We start from the raw sequence: 23,443 nt of genomic DNA, 5'->3' as shown, positions 1-23,443 counted from the left end.
GTTTAATAGTTAATAAACTTAACATTAGAGGAAAATTTATTTCAACCCATATTTAAAACATAGAGATGTACAGTAGGATGACCAGTAAAGGCTTTTAAACACAAAAATATATTACATTAGGATAAATTATTGAGGGGAGTTACATAGAATGGGGATTTCAGGGAGATAATATCATGAAAGTTTCTGACCATGTTTTTTTTCCCTTTGTTTGCTTTTAAATCAACAATGACAAGTATCAAGATATTATGGTAGTTTTAGTTCACTGAATGAATATAAAAATGTGATTAAATCACTTTATTTAAAAGTCTAAGTATTTATAATATGCTAGAATAGAAATAATAACTACAAATAATTAAACACGCGATAAGAAATTTCAGATGCCAGCTTCAAGAAGGATGATGGAGTTGAGATTTCTCAAAATTATTTTAGCAGGCCTATACTTGGAAAGTTTGAAAACCACTGCTATAGAACACAGTCTCAGTGAAGCCCAGAGGAAAACTAAGTGGGGGAAAGGAAATTTAGAGAGATTTCTTTTATTTTGTTGTCATTTTTAATTTCTGAATATAGCAGAAACCACTATAAGTTGAAGTATACCAGCTTATTTGCCAGGCCAGTAATGCAACCTTGCAATGGGTGAAATTGTAGGGATATTCTGAGCAATCCACAAACACTGCACTTACTCACTATGGTCACTAGATGGCAAATATGCACTGGGCATGCAGCCCTCTTCCCCTCTTCCAAGGGCTCTCTCAATGATCCAATCTCCTCCTGCAAAAAGGAAAAGGATATGACTAACAGCGACAATCACAACAAATAATTACAGGAAATATTTGTTCCCATTTCCAGGGACAGTAATAAGCCTTTATCATCTCTGAAAATTTCATAAATGGCCTTGTTTATGAAGGTATCCTACCCTTCATTAATACCATCTACAAATAACATTAATACATTCTATTATAGAACCATGCACTTTGATCATAAAACCCAAACCTTATGCAGCTAAGAACTTCAGTTCCAGCAAACCCAAAAAGCAGCATCTATGATGTTCCAAGCAGAAGGCTAAAACCTTCATTTCACTGAAACTTTAAACAACTCTAAGAGATAGGTGTTAATATTACCCCATATTACAGGTAAGAAAGCAGGAAAATGGCCCCAAACCATTCAGTTAGTAGGAAAATGCAGGTTTTGTTTTGTTTTGTTTTTCCTAATTCAGTAGCCATGCCCTTAAACAGTATACTGTGTGATGTTTCAGTGGGGCGTGTGTGTGTGTGTGTGTGTGTGTGTGTGTGCACACCTGTCTATGTGTCTTTCTGCGTTTGGTTATGCATATTTGTCTTTCTGTGCTTCTGTGTGGTTCTGTGCATGTGGAAGTGTGTGTGTGTGTGTGTGTGTGTGTGTGTGTGTGTGCACGCGCGCGCATGCGCACAAACACCTGTGCACTCCGGATCTTTTAGATCTCTTTCTGGTAATCTTTGCATCTGCTTTTATCCTGTATAGTCATTGGAGGGAGCTCAATAATTTCCATTTTCTCTTGAAGAGGCTAAGAAAAAGGTACATTAAAAGTCATAGTGTCCTTTGAAAAAGTGTTATTTGTGTGTCTTTTTGTAAGTATTTGAGTCTCTTTTTTCACATGTATAAATCTGCATATGTCTCCATATCTGTGCATGTGTCTGTTTGTTTGCAGCATGACTGAGTCCATGTATGCATCTATATGTGTATGTTGGCACATGTATGTGTGTGCATCCATATATCTGATGCACGTCTAGGATTGAGTGCCACGTGGGCACAGGAGTACATTTGTAGATTATTTGTGTGTATGTACACATGTGACAATGTGTATCCATGTTGACATGTGAAGGTGCATGTCTGTGCATTTGTGTGTATTTTATACCATGTTTAGGTCCGTGTTGTCTGCAAATATATGTGTGAACGTCTCTTTTATATGCCGAGGGCGTGTATTTCTGGGTGGGTACAGCTGGCATCTGAGTGGACATGTGCATGTGCATTTATGTGCCCGTATGTTGCACACACATATGCTCTTATAGAGTTGTGTGCGCATGTGCCTATAAGGGGGGTTGGGAGTGTGTCACCATCTGAGTAGATGAAATCTTGTTTTTTTTGGAGGCAGTGCCCATGTCTACGTGTACATATGTAAGTCTGTAGACCTGTACCTATACTCTCATGTATATATCTCTGCATGAGTCCATGTGTATCAATGGCATCTATGTCTGTGTGGAAATGTTTTGTCCTCATGTTCACCGCTTGCAATTATTCATCTGTGTGAGTAGGGGCATGTGTCCGGGTCTGTGAGTACATAATGTCTGTGCCTGTGTCTGAGTGTGAGTCAATGGGTCTGGACCTGTACATCCTTGCCTGGAAGCCTCTTTGTGACGAGGTGCTTCTACCTCCACAGGTGCGTGCCTCAGTGCTCATCCATCTGTTCGGCCACCTCTGCGTGTGTCTGTGTGTGTGACCATCTGCATGTCCATGGGGACGGGCGTGAGTGTGTCTACATCAATCTGTCTACGCGAGAAGGAATTTCTTTGGCTGGCTCTCCAGGTGAATGGATCTGTGCGTCCCTGTGCAGATGTTCATGTTGCTGCATGATAGAAGGACTCTGTATGCGTGGGAATTTTTCATGTCTGTGTGTACATGTCTGGCCGTGTTTGTGCACGCTTCTGTGGTGTGCACACTCATCTATGTTTGCATGCACACACACGGCGGTACATACAAGTGTCTGCACAACTGTATGTCTGAAGGGCATCCTGGATTCTGCCCGTGTGCGCATGCATTTCTAAGACTAGGTGCACAGATCAACAGACACGCGTGCTTCTGTGTGCCTCTGTGTTTGCTCCGGTGGATGTCTGTGGGTCTCCGTGTCTATCTGTACATCCGTGTGGAATACCTGCATGTGTGGAAATCTGTATATGTGTCTCTGCGTGTATCTGCTCAAACTTCCGTATCCATCTCTTCGTGATTCTATATGGGTGTGGGTCCGCTGCCTCTGTGCACATGCCTGCATCTCTGTGAATGTACGTGCGCTCCTGCGCGTGTATGTGACTTTACATGCTCCCCTTGTGCATCTGAGTGAGTCTCTGTGAGTGCAGAAGTGTTTGCCCATGTATATCTTTGTGTGGGTCTTTAGGCCCATGTCTATAAGTGTGGGTATATGTTTCTGCATATAAAAGCATTTCTGCCCAATTGTTTTCTCTCTCTCTCTCTCTGGATCTATATATAATACATCTCTCTCTAGATAGACAAGCATCTCTCTAAATGTATATGCCACTATCTCTCTGTGTATATGCAAGTCGAAATCTCTGTTTTGTATCTGTTTTGTATGCGTACGTCTCCATGTACAAATGTATTTATATGTGTACACCTGCGTGCTTGTGTATTTCCACATGTACACCCACATGCACGAACATTCCTTTCTGTACTTCCATATGCATTTTCATGCATGTGCACATGTGCACACTAAATTTTCACGGTGTGTATGTGGACAAACTTGTTTATACATGTGTGCTACAATAACAACTATGCTGCTGTGTATACACGTATGTGACTCTATAAGCATGACAACACCGGTAAGTACATGTTTAAAACACACGTGTCTAACCGCAAATGACTCTTTATGTTTCAATGTTTGCATTCATATCTCTGTGTCTGCATCTCAGTAAATACACATGCACCCGTGTCCACGTATGGATGACTTTATGCATCTGTCTATACGCATGCACACACGCAAACATGTGTGTCTGTGTGGGTTCACATATGCCTGTCTACATCTCTGCATAAATGTCGAGGGGTGTCTGAGCATGTGTCTATGCCTCATGAGCCTCTAGAGGCTTCTACGTGTTTTTGGAAGTGCATATATGCGTGTGCATCTGTGATTCTGCATCTTTGAGGCTACGAATCAGTAAACACGTCCTCTGGATGCTGGCCAGGTCAGCGTATATGCCTCTGCACGCTTCCCTGGGTCTGTGTGAGTGTGGATTGTGTGTTTGTGAGTGTATGTTGCTCTGCACCTACACACAGAGCTGTGGGCATTTGTGTGTACCTGTGTGTATGCATATATGTATCTGTGTATGTAGGAGATGACCCCTGTTGGGACTCCGAATTTTATGTTCATACTTGGGAAAACATAGGTCTTTGGCTGTGGCTGTAAGAATATATGGTGTGTGGGATTATGACACACCTGTAGGTCTGGGTCAGTGTGAATATCTGTGGCACTGTGTGTGTGTGTGCGTGTGTGTGTGCGTTCTAGCGTGTACTTATCTCTGATGAATATGTGTGCACAGATGCGAGCACTTCCTTCCCGAAAAACTTTTCTGGTCATTTCCACACCTGCTTGTCTATGACTCAGCCAGCAGAAGGAGCTCAAGCTTTTCTTCCTACTCTTGAAGCAGCCAAGAAAATAAACATTACAATATGGACTCTTTGGAAAAATGTGGATTATGGAAGCTGGTGACTATGGTCTAAGAACACAGGTTTTTTATAATCTGAAGACAAAAAGTGGGTGGCTCCTCAGTTCTTCAAATCCCGCCACCGTCGCAGGCATTTATGTGGGGGACCCTGGCACACACCCACCTTCCTCCTCCTCTCCGGCCCCAGGCAGAGCCCGCATGCCGCCGCCTGGCCGTCCAAAGCCCACCCATCACAGAGCCTCCGTCCCACCTTCCACTTCCCCAGGCTTGCCTATTACAGAGGGCTCCAGAGTCACCCCCACTTTCTTGCTCATCCTACTTGTCTTTGCCTCGACATTCAGATGAAGAGGACTGGTGTCATTTCATCCTTATCACGGACTAAGAGGCCGGAGCCGGCGTCACCCCCAGTTTACACGTGAGGGCTGAAGATCGGAGAGTCCGAGTGCGTCCTGTAGGTCATTTGGCCAACAAGTGGCAGGGGCAGAATTCAAACACGGGCCTGATGGACACCAAAGCCACATTCCTTCTGTTCTACCACTGACCATTTCTACCATCGAATGTGCCCAGGTTCCAGCGCCAGTAAGCAGGCATGTTTGCCTCCAAAGACCGTGCTCTAAACCTTGGTTCTTTCTTGAAATTATCTTACTGAATTCTCGGGATGACCTCAAAGGAAGCACTCTGTCCATGTTTACAAATGGGCGTCCAGACTCAGAAAAGTCAAGTCACTCGTCAGAGTTCTGCGCGAGCGTGGAGGTCCTCCGTTCGTACCCTGTGGGGCAACGTGTTGTTGAGGAGGAAGTGTGATAGAGTGAGCATGGGCCTCGTGAAGGGAAGCCATATAGTCCAGGGTGAGCATGCATACTGTGCTGTTCTTTTTGGTGGATGAGGCCTCCTGAGACTTGTGTAATGAGACTGTGCAGTTGGGGGCAAGTGTGGGTCTTCTGGGGTGAATGTGTGTGTCGTGGTTACGTCTCCGTGTGTGGATCTTGTCTGTGCCGTGGTATGAGTCTCTGAGGACTGTGGGGCAAGTCTGAGTGTTCCAGATCTAGTTCCTGGGTTAGGCGGCACGTCTCTGTGTAGCCCTGTGACGCTAGATGCCATGTGGTGAATGCGTCTTGAGTTAGGTCTCTGGTTGTATAGCTATAATCTCTGTGCTATCTTGCTGAGATGAGCACTGGATGTTGTATGGAAACCAATTTGACAATAAATTATGTTTAAAAAACAATCCCTGTGCTACGGTGGGACGCTAAGTGTTGTGGGGCGAGTCTGGTAAGGCAAGGTGAGTCTGACGGCGGTGGAGAAAATCTGTTACGGCAAAATCCCTTTGTACCGTGCCTTGATGTTACACGTTTTGGGGTGATAAGTTTTACATTGTGGGGTGAGCCTGTCTGAGGGTAGGTGGGTCTGGGTGTCGTGGGGCACGTATGCGGGTTTTGTGGTGTATCAGGAAACTGTTGGTCTGGTGAGTGCGTTTCTTGTGACGTCAGTCTGTGACTCGCATGATTCATATGTGTCCTGCGAGGCTGTTCTCGGTGCACATTAAGGGAAGCGTAGCAAGGTGGGGATGAGGTGAAGCCGTGGATTCTGGGTTGTCTGTATGAAATATGGGTCCTGTGAGTCCTGAGCTTCTGATTTGGAGTCACTTGCTTTGTGGGAGTGATTCTGGGTGTTGTGACTTTCGTGGCTGTGATTCTTTGGAGGTACTATCAGGAAAATCTGGGGATGGTGGAACACGTCCTCACGTTGTAGGGCATGTCTAGGTGTGGAGTATGCATTGCAATCTGCACACTGTGGGATATATATTGGAGTATGGGGTGAGACTATGTGTCATGGGTTGTTTCTAGAGATTCTATAGCAAACTGTTTTGTCATAGAGCCAGTGTGCATGGTAGGGTATGTCTGTGCCTCGTGGGGGTATCTGTGGGTTTTTTAAAGCAGGGAGAGTCTCTCAGGTATGGGACTGTGTCTGTACATGATACGGAATTTCTAGAAGTTGTGGTCCAATGCTGTGTATTGTGGGGCAAGTGTGTATGATATAGGCTGATCGCGAATATGGTGTTGGACAAATCTCTGAGGATGGTGTGGCCAGCCTGGGATTGTGGCGGAGGGCCTGTGTGTTTTCAAGGTACTTTGTACATTGTCGGACGCATCTTCTCGTTGGAGGTTTTGCCAAGGTGTCGTGGGGGTGTGTGCACTATAGATCGTGTCTAGGTTGTGGAGATCAAGGGTGCCTTGTGGGGCAAGGCTCAGTTATAAAGAATGTCTGGTGAGGTGAAAACTGTGAAAAATGTCTTCATCCTGTGAGGCAAGTCTTTGTGTCATAGGGCAATTCTGGGTTTGGGGGATATAGGTTTTTCTTTGTGGGGGTATGTGTCTTGTGCAATGTGTGTGTGTGTGTGTGTGTGTGTGTGTGTGTGTGTGTGTGTGTGTGTTGAATCTTTGCATCCGAATGCAGCTTTGTGTTTGTGGGAGAAACCTATGTGCTATAAGGCACCTCTGCCTATAGCAAGTTAGCTCTATCTGGGTACCATGGAGCTATTTTGTGCATGGTAAGACCTGTCTTCGTATTGTGTGGCCAGACTGAATTCAGGGGTGCGGCTGGATGTCTGCAGTCTGTTCTTACCACAGTGGGGTAACTTTATGTGGTGGAGTGACACTGTACATTATAGGGAGATGATGCATTGTGGAACTTAACTGTGGGTGACAGGGCACGTCTTGATGTTATGGGGTGAGTCTGGGCGTTGTGGGGCAAGTCTGTTCGTTGTAACTTCATTGTAGGTATGGGGAGGCATTTCTGTAGTGTTATGGTGAAAAACTGAGTTTTGAGGCAAATCTGGGTATTATGGTAACACTGGATGGCTTACGGGGTAAGTTTCGGCGTTTTTTTGGAAAATGTTTGCATCGTGAGGTCAATTTGTGCATTGTGATGGGATTCCATGGGCTGTGGTGGGGATCTCGCGTCATGGAGCATATGTGACATCATAAATTGGCCTCAGTGTTGAGGGGTGAGCGTGGGGGTTATGGGCCAGTCGGATATTGTGAAGCTCACAGGCATGTCGTGGTGTGCGTCTGTGTGTTTGGGCAGATATCTGGTAGTTGTGGTAGGTGACGGGTTCGTTATTTGCTTTGTGTTTGAGTCTCTGCGGTGTGGGATAGCACCGTGTGTAGGGGTGAAAGTCTGTGCACTGGAGAAGGAGTTTGAGAGTTGTGTAAATGTCCGTGCATTGGGGGGCAAGTCTGTTTTCTGTGGTGTGGTTTAGACCTCCTAGACAAGAATGCTGGTGGCGGTGGGTGGGGTCGGACAGGCCTTTGAGGATGCGACTGGATGTTTTAGGGGAGTCCACTGATCCCGGGGTGCATGTTCTGAGAAACGTCTCTAAGTTGTTACGCGATATTGTGTGTTTCGGGATGGGTCCTGTATCTTATTTGACACATCTACGTATTGCAGGATGTCTGCAGCTGTGGGAGAAGCTGTCCATTTTGGAACAAGTGTGGGTGCTCGTGCGATTTGGGACGCTGTGGAGTGAATATCACAGAGACAGCTCTGCGCTGTTACTGGAATCTGGGCACCGTTCAGGGAGTATCTAAGCCGTGATCATTGTCGGCACGTTGTAGCGTACGTCTGGGCACTGTGGGACGAATGTGGGTTCTCAGCTGATTCTAAGTGAGGGCCAATCTATGTGCTATGCTGTGTCTGATGCAGGCTGGGTTTGCGCACTAGGGGCCGAGCGTGAGTGTCTAGCCCAACGTTGGGAATTTTGCGTTCAGTGTGCAGTGGGGGAGCCTTTGTTCTCTGGGGCAGGTCTGTGAGTCGTTGGTCTGTGAGTCGTTGGTCTGTGAGTTGTTGGTCTGTGAGTCGTTGGTCTGTGAGTCGTTGGTCATGGTTGTGCACATTGTGAGGCAACTCAAAAACCTGTGAGCTGAGTTTGAAAGCCATTGTTCCTTTCTATCCATTACAGGGCAAGCACGGGCTCGGTGAGGGTTTCCATGGGGGCACGTTTTTGTGTTTTAATATGACTTGGCAGCGATTTTTAGAGTCTGTGTGTTGTACTGTGAGTTTGAGATGCTGTGGGTCAAATCTGTGCAAGTTAGGGTTTGGGGGCAAGTTTGGGATTTGTGGAGTTAGTGTGGCGTGAGGCAAAAGTGTGTTGGGCTTATCTACATCTTGAATTGTGAGCTGATGTGCTGTGATGTAATCCTGTGTGTCGCAGAAGTGTGCATCTGGGGGCACAACCCTACGTTGTAGGGTGTCCTTACGAGTTGCAGTACATGTGCGTGCAGCGCTTGGGCAAATCTTTGCACCATGAGGTAAGTGTGGGATTAATTAATTAATTGTTAATTGTGGGATTGTTCTACATGTTGTAGGATGGATTGTGCCTTGTGATGCTGTTCCATACCTTGCTGGGACAGGAGATCGCGTGTTGTCACGGACCCCACGTGTTTCTGGCTCCATCTTTTGCTGAGGCATGTGTGTAAAAGTTGTGTGTGTGTGTGTGTGTGTGTGTGTGTGTGTGTGTGTCTGAACTCTGAATATTGTGTGGTACATCTATGTGCCATGAGTTGACCCTATACAACTCATGGAAAATCTGCACACTCTGGTGTGGTTTTGTGTGGGTCTGCGAGTGGTGGGCAGAGTCTTGGCATTCGACCTAGGAATTGTAGAGAATGTCCGAATGACTGTGTCGCGGAAGAGATGCATGTTGGGGCATGTTTCTGATTTGCGGGAAGTCTTGTGGCATGAGAGTCATGTCCCCACTGTAACTTGATACTGTGCCTTGTGGGGGGCATATCAGTGCTTTGCAATATGATTGTGTACTTTATGGGAAACGTCTGAGTTGTGCATTTGTGTCCATGCTTTGGGTTTTTTACAATTCTGTGGGCTGTGCAAGGAGCTAGGGGTATCGTAGAGTGACTCTGGGTATGGGTGGTTCTGGACGTTGTGACACATGTCTGTGCATCTCAGGATAGGCCTTTGTGTGCGGGGACAAGTCTAGGGGTTATGGTATTAGATCAAACTCAGTAGGGCGGACCTGTGCGTCGTGGGATAAGTCCACTGTGGACTACGTGTTACACGAGGCATGTCCGTGTTGAGCGTGAGACGCTCCGACATTTGTCTACGCACTGTATGGTGTGTCCAGGTGTGAAGGGGCAAGTCTGTGAGTTGAGAGGCATATCTATGCATTATAGGGCCTCCGCGTGGTAGAGAAACGGGGGGAGAACGCTTTGCGGTGAGCCTGGGTGCCGTGGCTCTCGTATTTTCACTGTGGCGTGACTGCATCTGTTGTGGAGCAAATCAGCTTTAGAGAGTGAGTCTGTGTGTTATGATTCCGACCTGTGTGTGGAGAGGCTGTGTTGCGGGGCACGCCTGCGTTAGGAGGCAGGCCTGTGCACCGTGGGGTTTACCTGTGCTTCGTTGGGGGGCATACGGGGCACTGTGGCACGTGACTATGCTACGCAATGACTGTGTGTGTTGTGCGACAGTGCGGGCCTTGTGGGGCCTACCCTGGCATCGTGTTGTTATTACTCTGCGCACAATGGGGCAAGCTTGTGGGTTAGGGTCAGGTCCATACTTCGAGAGGCACGCGTGTACGTTGTGGGCCAAGCTTGTGGGTTGTAATCTATGGGCAGTGAGGTGACCCTGAATGTTCCGATGTGAGCGTGGGTGATGCAGGCACACGTGGGCATTGTGGAAGATGCCTGTGTATGACGGGACATGTCTGCAGGTTGCGGGATGAGTCTGTGGTTACAGCTTGTATCTGAATTCTCTGCACCTGCATATCTTTCGGGGGACTACGTGGAGACAACCGAAGGTGTCTGGGGCCTTTGCGTTGTGATATCATTCTGTTCCCTTGGGCAGCTGGGCGCTGTGGGAGTGCCTGTGCATTAGGGGATATGTCCGGGTGTTGTGAGGCTATGGTGCACGGTGGGGCAGGACGGCGTGCTGTGTGGCCTGTCTCTGCTGCGTGGGAGAAGTGTGCACCGTGGTGCTGAGTGCGTGGTCGGGCGAGGCGCCGAGGTACTGTGGATCCGGTCTGGGCGTTGCAGGACAGGCATCGGTGTTGTGAAAGGAAGGTATTTACCGGAGCCGGCATGCGTGTCATGTGCCTGATACGGGCGCTGCGGGGTATGTCTGCTTTGTCCCATGATTCTGTGCGCTCCAGATCTGCTTGGAGGGAAGGGGGCAATCCACGCGCTGAGGGACAAGCCTGGTATGGTGGAGCAAGCGTGGGCCCTGTGGAAAGAGAGCAACTTGGGGTGTACGAGTGAGATGTGTGGGCTGTGACGGCGACAGTGGGATGTGACTTTGTGTGGTGGTCAAGGCTACGTGTCGTGGACTGTTTCCAGGGATTTTGAAGCGAGGCTCCTCTGTGCACGGAGAACACTCGGGATTACACATTTTATCCAAGCACTGTGGGGCTCATCCGTTCCTTACGTCACGCCGGCCAGCGTGTTCCGTGCTGAGCGTGTGTGTTGTAAGGGCACGTGCGTATAGGAGAGGCTGCGTTTAGTTGGTGAATCCGACATGGTGAATCCTCGCATGGATGGGTGAATCTGTATCGTGGGTGTGTTGTGTGCAGTCATTTGGGAATCGTAAGCAAACGGTGGTGAGAATGGGAGCCATGGTGGGATTCTGGGCTTCGTGTAGGTGGACTCCGTGTGTCATGGGCTGATTTGAATTTTTTCCGATTAAGTCTTAGCAGCACAGTCCAGTTCCATGTGTAGAAACAACAACAATAACAGTAACAACAAGATTAGCTAACGTCGATAACGCTAACTCCGTGTCAAGCACTGTTCTCAACACTTTATAGGCGTTCACTCGTTTGTTCCTCTCAACAGCCCTACTAAGTAGGTACTATTATTATTCCAACTTGTACCTGACAAAACTAAGGCCCAGGGCAGTTAAGAGACCTTTCCAACGTCACACAATTAGTCAACAGTCCCTGTGGGCCTGGAACCCAGGCAGTCTGAATCCTAAGTGTCAGCTTCTAACTGCAATCTACACTGCCCCTTTGTTTTGGGGTGTGCTGTGCTTCTGGAATGTCTCTGGGCCTTGCGGGGCACGCACAGCTGTGGCGGCGTATCTTGCGTCACACGACACCTAGGGATTATATGTTTGATCCAAGTAATGTGGGGCTCATGTGTGCACTGTCAGCGTGGGCAGGCTTTTTATCGTGGGCCAACTGTGTAAGTGGCATGAAGTCTCTGCTTTAAGGGAAAGTCATGTGGTTATGCGATTCTGTAAGCAATCAAAGAAATTGGCACGTTTGTGTGAGTACCTATTTTGAAAGGTGTGTTTCCTTGAGAGTCTACTGCCTGGATTACGGCACGTACCTGTGCCTTGTGGAGTCAGTCTAGCTGCTCAAGTCTTTGCTTTAGAGGGTAGGTTGTACACTGTGACGCAGTTCCGCGAGTCGTGGGGGAACCAAGCGTGCTGTGTGAGGCGGGAGTGTGCCGTGGGGTCTCCAGGTATGCTGGGGCTAACGGCTACCTTCCCGAGGGGGCCGTCTGTGCATTGTGCACTGCCTCTGGGCGTTGTAATGTGTGTGTGTGGGCACGTGCACATGGGCGCGTTCGTGAGGAATGTGTCTGTGCATTTTAAGGTCGGTCCATATCCATGGGAAGCGTCTTCGTGTTGTGGGACATGTTTGTTTGCACGATAGAGGCAAGTGGGCGTTTTGCGGGGGGATGAGTTTGTGCGTTGTGGAGTTCGGCTGTGGCGCATGGTGCACCGTGCAGTGGAGAGCTTGGCGAGGCTTCTCCGTCCATCCTGAAGTACCCCTAGGTGTCCCGGGATATGTAATAGGTATTATAGAGTGTTCTCCGTATTCATGAGGCAAGCCTTACTTTATAGGAGAGGACTTACGTTGGGGGTTTACTCTGAATGTTATAATGCAATTCCGTGTATCGTACAGGGTCTGTCTGGACATGCTAAGCTGTTTTGGAGCACATCTACGTACTGTAGCATGTCTGGGTGTCTTTGGATGAGTCTGTGTATTATCATGAGTCTCCCTCCTGGGGAACCCCCGAACTGTTGGGTGAGTCTGTGTGTCGCAGGATGAGTCTCAGTATCATGGTGCAAGTCTTGTACGTTCGTGAGCATGTTTGTGAATAGAAAATATATGCACACATTATACAACAAAAATGTGAGCCCGGGAGGATGTGTTGGTGTGCTACGGGGCATATTGCTGAGTTGTAGGGTGCATGGATGCGTGTTTGTGTGTGTGTACGTGGGTGTGTGTTGTGTTGTAGGTCTGTGCCTCGTGGGGTGAGGCCGGGCTTTATGCATCCAGTCTGAATACTGTGGTGTGAGCCTGCGTATAATAGAGCAAGCCTGTGCACCGAATAGCAAACTTGTTGATTGTGATACAGTTGTGTCTATTGTGAGTGGCATCTGGTTTAGGGTTCTGTGTGTGCTCGGTGGAGGGGGGGGGGGTGTGGGGGCGTATCTGTGTGCTGTAGCGTGTTTTTACATGTTCTCAAGCCAGCCCGTGTATCACGCGGCCAATCTTTGTGTTGCCGGATGATTCTAGGTATTTGGGGTAGGCCTTTTTCACTTTAACAGTAAGGCTTCGGTGGGGGGATGACGGTCATATAAACGAACAGCTGCATAGTTTCTAGGTGCCTGTACTAAGCACTTCACGTATCTTAATTCATTTACTACTCACGACGACCCTTCTGAGTAGGTACTACTGTTACCTTTGTTTTACAGACTGAGCAAACTAAAGAACAGAGACATGTACTTACCCGAGGTGATACAATTAGAAAGGGGTGGAATCTGGATTTCAACCCAGGTTGTCTGGGTCCAGAGGCCTTGCTCTTAACCACTACACAAGCTGTGTCTGTGCTGCAGGTCAGAGCTGGAGCTCAGTAATGTGGTGAGCTATGTCCGCGATCCGTGATGGAAACATTCGCCTCGCAGGCGTAATACGCGTGTTGCGTGTCTACGAACCGGGGACTGTGCATGTGATGTGTAGGTATGCTGTGTTAGAACGAGTCCACGCTATGACCAGATGCGTACACGGCAGAAGAAATCTATGTGTTTACAGGCAGCCCATGAATTGTAAGTTGTGTGAGTGTGATTACACGGCGGGGCTCGTCCGTGCACTCAGGGTGAGTTTCAGGGCTCGGTCGTGTTTGCGTGTGTTGCAGAGCAAGTATGTCTGCTAATGTGCTGGGACACGTTCATGTGCACTGTGGGGCGGGGGGGGGGGTGCCGTGCTGTGGGATGGGTCTGTGTGTTGTGGGTGGGCTCCGTGTTGCGAAATGAGTGAGGGTAGTCTGGATCACGTCTGCGACTGCGCCCTGAGGGGTGGCTGTGTGAGCCCTGAGGAGTGGCTCCGGACACCTTGGAGACAGATTAGGTGGTGCCGCGGCATGAGTGTGTCTGTTGTGGAGCCACTCTGTCCGTCGTCGGGCCCGTGTGCACGCTGCGATGCGGTGCTGTGCACTGGGGAAGAGGGATGGCTATTTATTGCAGCGTGTCTAAGGAACATAGGGCACGTATGTTGACAGAGGGACACGGCACGCCTTGTCTCACAAGTGTGCGTGGCCGGCGAAGGCCCAGATGTGGGGCAAATGAGCGCGCCGTGAGGCAAGGGTTGGCGTCGTGTGGTAACTGTATTTGTTGTGGAGCGAACTGGGCCTGGCGGTGTGCATGCGTTCCGCGGTGCCTCTCTTTGTGCCATGGAGCAAGTGTAGCTGCCGTGGGGGAGCGTGCCTTCCCACGTGGGTCTCTGAGCTGCGTCAGGAACCATGTTCTGGGGCGACGTCTGTGTTCTGTGGACAGTCCGCGTGCTCTAGGGCGCATCTGTGTTACGGGGTAAGGCCACGTGCCCTGAAGTGGGGCGCCTGCGTGCTCTAGGGAGTGTCTTTGGGACGCGAGGGGAGTCTGTGCCCTCGGGAGAATCTCAGCTCTGGATTTAGTCAGCGGGGCACCGGGAGAAATCTGTGGGCTGTGGGCAGAGGCCACGTTCTGTGGTGTGTGTCCTGTAGGACATGTCTGTGTCCTATGGGGTAAGTCCGTATTTGCTAGAGAGCCTGGGCCACACCAAGGGCTCGCGTGCTATTGGGACAGTCTGTGATGTCGGGACTGTGGGTGGGTCATGGGAAAGTCTTTACGGAAGGGCGAGCCGCGTCATGTGGGGCAGGTCTATGTCCCTGAGGTGAGACTTCCTGCCTCGCAGAGAATATGTGTGTCTTTGGGGGAGTCTGAGTGACGTGGGAGATGACTGTGTGCCTGTCCATGTGCCGTGGGCAGAGTGTGGGTGCTGCAAGGGTAAATGTGTGTGTGTGTGTTACGTGACCGGTGGGCCTTAGAGGGTAAGTTTGTACATTGCAGCCCAAGTCTATTTCAGGGCAAATTGTCCTTTACTACCTACAAATAATAATGCCAGCACTCATACAAACGTTACTATGTAACAGACACTGTTCTAAAGGTGCCATTATTAATCTGCATTTTACATCTGAGAGCGCCGAAGCACAGAGACATTAAGTAATCGTCCTATGGCCACGCAACTAGCAAGAGGTGGAGGTCTGAAAGCAAGCAGCCGGTTTCCTGCGCCCACACTACCATGAATCCCCTTAGGGCCTGGGGGGCATCAGTGGCCTCAAACACTGGGAATACTTTGTGGTCACTGCTGGACACAGCGAAAGCAGGTAATTTGAAAGGAAAAGGGAGCAGCTCAAAGCCTTCCAAGTATTACAAGATAACACAACGCTCGATATGCAATAGCGACGGCAGCTTAGCCCAGAGAAACTGACATCATGACTGCACAAGCGCGCCTTCAGTGACTGCGGCCCCCACAGCCGCATTCTGCCACTGCAGAGGAGTCAACACGCATGCCCTGACGAGCTGCTGTTGCCAGGGAAACCAGCCTCCAGTCACAAACAAATCACAGCCTAATGCGGCAAGTCAAGAAGTGACCGGGCCGTGGCTGTGAGCCAAAAGAGCCCCTTGCAATGAAGGCACGCAAGGCATCCTCCCACCCCATGCCCCCTGTGTTTCTTCCTGAATCAGCAAAGGCTAGAGGCCAGACTCCGAAGTCAAGAGACAAAGAAGGCTGTGTTAGACGTGGGGATGGGGGGGGGGGGGGGGGGGGGGGGGGGTGTCAGCAGTGGGTGGCAGGTGATTTTAATAATCAAATATTTCTGTGAGCAACACTTAACTCTTCTCCCACTAAGACTAAGAGTCTGTTTCATGCCTGAGCCTTCCGCCTGCAGTGAAAAGAGGTGAAGCACTGGGGTGTGTCCTTACCTACAAGAGACGGTTGCGGTCTACCTCCTTTAAATCCCTAGATCAGACTACTGCCAGCAACAGGCCAGCGAGCGTTATTTATTTCTGCTCCTCTCACAGCTCTTACATTTCCTTCTTATACCATTCTAGAAAACTCCAGGAACTGAGTCCAGACAGCTTTAATTCTCCGAGCACCTGAGGAGTAGAAAAAGAGGTTGAAGGAGGAACCTTACCAGTAACACTAACCCCGGGGGGTGGGGGGTATGTTTTGAACCCACAATTAGGATGCCAACTGTGTCCAAGGGGAATAGGACATCTGGGACAGTGGTTTTATATATTCACTTCCCTCAGTTTTAATCTGTAAAAAGCATCTGATAAAAGTACAGTTTGGGAGTATTTAAAATTTAAAAATCCTGTCTGAAAACCACTGAGCTATACTGCATGTGTCTAGAATCCTTGAAAGGCATAAGCACGAACGTGATGCTTTAGAATGCTACCGGAAGCTGCAAGAAGGTACAAATACTATTGCGGAAAGGGACCACCTGGGGCAGAAAGAAAATGGCCGACCTGTGGACACTATTGCCCTAGCTAACGGGAGAGAAGTTGTTGCCATTTGAAATCAGTGGAAGGAGGTTGGATTATTCAATAAATGATGCTGAAACAATTGGTGACCTATTTGGAAAAAAAACAACATTAGATCCTCCTTCAAATTCATACCATACACCAAAATGAATTCCAGATGAATCAGAGTTAACTGTAAAAAATGAAGCAACGGAATGGAAAACAAGGCAGGTGAGTGTACTCATCAATGAAAAGAAATAAATCCCCAAATCAGAAAATTGATAGCTGTGGATATCTAAAACTATAAGGCCGCAACATGGGGGAAAAAAAAAAAAAGCTGCATGAATGGTACAAAATCAATAGGCAAACAACAACTGGGAAATAATGTTGTCACCACATATGATAAATAAATTAGGCGATAGTGTTTAAGGAGGCGGTGGAGGACAAATCTTAAACTGGTTCATACCATTTGATCCGGAAATTCCACGTCTACAAATTTATCCTAGGGAAACAAAAACCAGAAAAGCACACAGAGATTTATATGGAAAGATATTCTTTAAATGATAACAGCAAAAATTGCACCTATAAACATTCGATAACTAGACATTTAGTGGGACACTTAAGTGATCAGAAATTATGCATCCATAGAACCCTGCATTCTTATGGAATGTTTAGAAAATGACGAATCGCTCTCCATATGTTGTTTAATGATGATTAAAGCAAGTTGCAAAACTGTATGCACATATGATTTTCATTTCCTATACAAATATACATTTCTACACATTCATTTGTACATATTCAGGAAAGAGGAACTGAGGGTAATTTTTGCAAATGTTAAACAATTAATATGCAAAATTTTTATCATACAGGGGAAAGACAGTATTTTCATGACTGCTATAAAAGCAGTGGGAGCACAGAAAAGAAAGTCTAGGGATAAAGACAAGCAAAACAAAGCCTAAATGTACCTACGGGCCAGGGGGAGATCCGGGAAAACAAACTCAGTGTGAGTTACAAGAAGATTACAGTATTATTTTCAGGTTAGTAGGTGTAGAATTTCTTATACAAGATGGACTCCTGGAAAATTTTCTTCACTACACCAGAGAACGGTCACATGTCCCAGGATGCGTCAGTCATTCTCTCTGCCGCAGTGCTCAGTTCAATGCCCCCCTCCCTCTGCCTTCGGCACGCTCTCCCCTACTCCCCGTGCAAAATATGCCACCAGCGGACATTTTCAGCTTGGAAAAATGGCCCATCTTGTGGGTTTTCTTTAAAGCTTTTCTTTCTTATGTTTCCTCCTTGATCGCTGTTTGTCATCTAACTCACAAATCTACGTATGCTTTTTTTTCCCTCCTTCCTTCCTGCTGAAGTGTCAAAAGAGTCTGAATTTCAAAAGAAATAAACTGCTCCAGTTTTTTTTTTTTTTTTGGTTTGTTTTCTTGCAGAAATGGATCTACAAATGCAATTTCTAGGTAAAAGGGGGCACAACATCTTACACGTTTTCAGACACTTTTCAGAAACAAACATAAAAGCTTTTTTGATAAGAATCTCTGGTCTCCTTCTTCCATCCCTTGTGAAATAAAGAGGCACTGAGAATATTCTGCCTTTACAGTACAAATTGATGTCCACAAGTACAAATAGATGATTTTCAAAATAAAGGCACAGCCACAATATTCATTATTTCATTTTCACGGTTTTTCAGCCTAAAACCAACTTTTAATCTTTCCCCTTCAACACATGTTCGTCTCTCACATGAAGCAATTAAGCCGAACGTTACAGGCTGCTCTCCTCACTTTCTCTCCTGTACAGACATCCAGTCACATGATTTTCTTAATTAAAAAAAAAAATGAGGCATGGTATCCTTCCCATTGCCAAGTAACAGTTTTCTCATACTCTTTCCACACTGGGACAGGAACTCAGATCTGAGAACATCTTGAATCGTAACCCATTTTCTCAAGCCTCATCCAAACATCATAAAGCTGAGATACTGTTCCGAACACAATTTCTCATCTTGGTAACAACTTCATCAAGTCATATGTTGGGAATATCTTACCAGAATCACAAGGGGACATTTCTAGATTTCCCTCCGGCGGCCCACTTACCATGTAAGACACAAGCTTTAAACTAGTAACGTGACTGTGGAATATTTAGAATTTAATTAATCCATTTTCCAAATACTGGTGATTAGAATCAGGGATTCCTAGATCGTTCTGTATTATTCTACTCCATCAAAACATGTTGTTCACTTTGCAAAGCGTATTTTGGGGATCTATTTTACAAAAGATTTCTCAGCTACTTACCAGCTGCCTGCGCTCTGCCTTTCCACCAGCTCTGAGGCTGTCGCACTGAAGGGGTGGGGGAAAAACAGCAGCAGCCACTTGAAAATGAGCTGTGTTCTGAAGAAGGGATTAGCTCTATGGAAAGAAATGAAATGCCTTGGGATTATCGTCAAATTCCTCCAAAAACGTAAAATCATATTAAACATCACATGTCAAAAAGCACATGCGCATCAAGGAACAGATTTTAATAGCTAAACCTCTGATCTAAACCACACTTAAATTGCCTTGGTTTCCCGTGGAACCCCTACAATGCCATGGGCTTTTGGCTCTCCCGTCTCCTAGCAACGGTCTCATTAATATTGGTTTCTGCAGTGGTCCTACTAGGCATCAGAGAACACCGACAAGGTCTAGTCTCTGGTAGCATTTTGTTGCTCAGTATGTGTTTTCCCCAGGTCAGTAACAAGGAGGGTCAGGCATTCAATGACAAGTTCTCCAGAGGAAGATTTTGGATTGGAGTGACATTCCATTCTAAGGACAGATTGTTCTTCTGCCCTCCCTTGGTGCAATGCTGTCATTAGACCCTTGACCTAAACATGGGCCTCAGCAAAAAGATGCCTAATGCCTTCTGCAATCCTCAAATTACACACAGAAGTTCAGGCCCCATACCAGTGTTATTATACACCATACGCAGAGAAAAACAAATAATGCACAGAATTCATCTGTGTCCTTACCCCCACTCATCAGCATGGCTCCTGGAGGTATATGTCAGAAAAACAGTGGATGACCTACAACCAGATCAAAAACAACCCTTATCTGTAAATATTAACACTAATATGACAAAATATTGACTCCATGTTAAGGAAATAAGAGCAGGTTGTTGTACAATATGTATAATGCGATCACTTGTATAACTTATGTGGACAGGAATGAATGTACACAAAGAAACCTGGAAGGCTATACATCAACGTGTTAAGAGTGATTACGTCTGGGCTTTCTATGGATGGTAGAATTGGATGGGGGGTTCGGTCGTGTTTCTTTCTGATGATATAATAACTTTTCTGCAATTAACATACATCCCTTAGGTTAGTAAAAGAAAACCATGCCCAACAATGCCAATGTACTTAATGCCACTGAACTATACACTTAAAATAGTTACAAAGTTAAATTTTATGTTATGTATGTTTTGCTACAATAAAAAAGAACCATTCATTCACTCCGCAAACATGTACTGAGTCTCACCACATTCAATATACTGTATACTGGGCAGACATTATAAAAATGAATAAAACACAGTCTGTTCCCTTCTAAAAGCTCATAATCTAACGAATGAGTACCCCCAAAACTTCTATGCGGGTTTTTATTATACATGACACGTAGAACTGCTGCATTTAGAAAGAGATATTTCATTAACATACTTTTTACATTTCATCAATTTTGGGTAACATTTATAATTAGAGTTGTTACATCGTTTGCCTAAACATACTGGACTCCTGGTATGTGGAGGAAGTAAAGGAATACATAGTAAATATTTTAATTGTCATTAAGTATTTTAATATGTAAGTAATATATATATTTGTATATGTGTATAAAATTGTCATATTTTTAAAAGGAAGGGAAGGGAAACTGTTCTAGATTAAAGAAGATTAAAGAGATAGGACCCCCCCCCCAAAAAAAAAAGAAAGAAAAAGAAGTATTCCAAATGCAATGTGTGATCTCTGATTAGATCCTGGATAGAAAATAAAACAGCTATAAAAGACATTTTCGGAACAACTAAGACATCTGAATACAGACTAGATATTAGATAATATTAGGTCAACGTAAAAGTTGTTAGGTATGATAACATAGAATGATGGATTTGTTCTCATGAGATACATGTTAAGTACTGAGAGGCGAAGTGCCATAATGTCTACACATTACTCTGAAGATGCTTTAGAAAAAAATCATAGTGAGAGACAGATAAAGCAAATGTAGCAAGATGTTAATAATTGGTAAATCTAGGCTAAGTATACACAAGTTTTTACCATATTCTTCTTTGGTCTAAAATCCAGAAAATAAACTATTTTTAAAATAATTATTGCACAATACTTAAAGTTAAAATTCACATATAGTTTGGAATGAATGACAATTAGCTTTATAATCTCTCGTTCAGAGAAAGCTTTCCGTACTGACCAATTGGACGAGGAGTTTTGTCACGCGCCATCTAGTGGTAAAATCGGATTTACCATGACTGAATGATTTCTAAAGAACAAGTTGACCACTGGCCCCTTCAATATTACTATAATTTTATTGTAATAAGTAAATAAAAACCAAAGTATTTTTATCACTGTTTATCAATATAGTTTAAAAGTTTCCTTAATTTTCATTCTCTCTTTCTGGTTATGGGGAACGCCTCAGCTCAGGTATCTCCACGTAAGCCCCATAATGAAGCCTCAACTGCAAGCTGACCCAAGTTTTGGTGAAACGCCCTGGGATCGTCCGCGGAACACGGCAAGACAAGCAGTGTGGTGAAGACTGTTTCTTACTACGTCCTTATTCTGTGGGGAGGCATGGGACTTTCCATCGTGCTTCCTCCCTTAGAGTAAACCTTCAGGCTCTACACCCCACCGGATGTCATATGGAAACAGCTCCTGCACGACAGAGTGACTCACTGCTCATGTCATCTGTCACCTTGTCCCTCTGGTTGTCGTTCTGTGGGATCAGGGATGTGGAGGGCTGACACCACGCTAACCTTCTAATCTTGCTTTTGCTGTACTTGTAAGTAACAGACTGTGCCCATTTGGCTCATTGTCTCCTTAACAACTGAATACATGGCAGCGTAGCGAAACCCAGCAGCTCTTGCGGCTTAGAGCCTTCATCATGGCTTGTTAAAAAGTACCCACAAATGTAGGGGTGCCTGGTGGCTCAGTCGGTTAAGCAAGTGACTTTGGCTCAGGTCATGATCTCACGGTCCGTGAGTTCGAGCCCCGCGTCGGGCTCTGCGCCGACAGCTCGAAGCCTGGAGCCTGCTTCGGATTCTGTGTCTCCCTCTGTCTCTGCCCCTCCCCACTCATGCACTCTCTCTCTCTCTCTTTCTCAAAAATAAATAAAAATTTTTAAAAAGTATCTACAAATGTGCACAGGGGCGGGGCAGGGCAGGGTTGTTGGTGAGCGTCCGTAGAGAGAGTGCACAAATCTCACACATTGTGTTGAAACGCTGAAAGCTTTCTTCTGAAACTGGAAACATGGTGAGTGATGCCCACTTTTACCACTTCTTTTCAACATTGTGCCAGGGCAAGAGTGGGTGTGGACAGTGCTCAGTGTGGTAAAATGACGTAGAGAGACAAAAGAAGACGAAATACAAGGAGATTAACATCGGTACCCAAGTAATCACTTAGTCCTAAATAACACAGTAACAAACATGAAGAAAGAACTATATGGCTTCACTGTGAGTCTGCATATTGCTTTAGGCCAGGTAACCAGAGGTGGCCCCTCAGCAACCACCCCTTTTCCCTCCCAGACATCCCACTGGAAGAGCTCTTGATCTGACCTGCCTGTTTGGTCACCTGATGGAAACTTCCAGCTCCACTCAAAAGCCACCATGAAGGGGCTCCTAATAAACATCAAAATAATAATAGTAATAATGCCTAAAGTGACTATAATGCATCAAATATGTAAAAATCATAATTAACCGCCCGAATCAATAGTCATCACTGGTAGTTACTAAGGTAACACCCCCTTATTCTTAAAATTGATAAGCAAAGGGAACTAGTCAAGCATTTATCTTAACTCTCCTATGTGGACTGCATTTCAACATAAGTAGCTAACAAGGGGAAGCTCTTTTTTAAAGCAAATTTCCAGTGAATATATACAGAAAGGATGAGAAAGTTAGAGAAAAAAAATCACCATTTTGCAACCCTCAACAAAACAACGGATCTAGGCAACAATCTTCAGCAGCTGCCAAAACCATTTAATGAATGATCGATGAGAAATTCTTTTTAAACAACAAAAGTAACTTCTCAAGTCCAGCCTCACGAATATCTGCTATTATGCTATTATAACCGTGATATCAACTCTGGGAAAGGATAGCAGGAGAAAGGAAAATTATAGTTTCATCTTGTATTTGAGACTGCTACCATTTCCAAGCAAGATACAAATACCTTCAGGTCAACTGGGTGCTCAGTCGGCTGGGCATCCGACTTCAGCTCGGGTCATGATCTCGTGATCCGTGAGTTCAAGCTGTGTTGACAGCTCGGAGCCTGGAGCCTGCTTCGGATTCTGTGTCTCCCCCTCTCTCTCTGCCCCTCCCCACTCATGCTCGCTCTCTCTCTCTCTCTCTCTCTCAAAAATAAACAAATATTTTTTTAAAAATTTAAAAAGATACAAATATCTTCATTGGAGAGTTCTGGAAAGAATATTTACACAACAGGAGTGACTCTATTCTAGGCCTGATCTAAATGACTTCCTGATTAAAATGCAATCCAATTTAAATAAAATATTTGAAATAAACTGTTTAGGAAGGATTCTCAAGAGTAACCACGGACCCTGGATCATTAAGGCAGGTCATCAATGGCACTGTGTGAGACACTTGTGTCTTTGGAGCTGATCCCTGGATCCCCACGTGGGACAAGGAGAACGGCACCGCTGAACAACAGCAGGCGCACTAACAGACTCAACAACAGAGCCACACTTACCACTCCTACAGCAAGGGAAGATTAGTCAGGACCTACTTCAGTGGAAAAATAGAACCAGTCTCAGGGGCGCCTGGGTGGCGCAGTCGGTTAAGCGTCCGGCTTCAGCCAGGTCACGATCTCGCCGTCCGTGAGTTCGAGCCCCGCGTCGGGCTCTGGGCTGATGGCTCAGAGCCTGGAGCCTGTTTCCGATTCTGTGTCTCCCTCTCTCTCTGCCCCTCCCCTGTTCACGCTCTGTCTCTCTCTGTCCCAAAAATAAATAAACGATGAAAAAAAAATTAAA

At 46.1% G+C, this 23,443-nt stretch overlaps 1 long non-coding RNA gene across 2 annotated transcripts in view; it reads right to left on the bottom strand.

Moving 5' to 3' along the window:
* The window catches only part of LOC115506907, a 50,266-nt gene extending 31,710 nt beyond the window's left edge, over nt 1–18,556 (bottom strand). Inside the window, exons 1-4 of one of the 2 annotated variants that reach the window (XR_004343248.1) lie at nt 18,515–18,556; nt 16,684–16,719; nt 15,678–15,851; nt 681–768 (exon numbers count right to left, since the gene is read on the bottom strand). This is a non-coding gene — a long non-coding RNA (uncharacterized LOC115506907). The remainder of the gene's footprint in view (nt 1–680; nt 769–15,677; nt 15,852–16,683; nt 16,720–18,514) is intronic. The other variant, XR_004343249.1, reaches the window with a different exon arrangement.
* Between the last annotated feature and the right edge of the window lie 4,887 nt (nt 18,557–23,443).

Source organism: Lynx canadensis, chromosome X (genome assembly GCF_007474595.2).
Source record: "Lynx canadensis isolate LIC74 chromosome X, mLynCan4.pri.v2, whole genome shotgun sequence".
Lineage (NCBI taxonomy): Eukaryota > Metazoa > Chordata > Mammalia > Carnivora > Felidae > Lynx > Lynx canadensis.
This window is presented reverse-complemented; position numbering and strand designations above follow the sequence as displayed.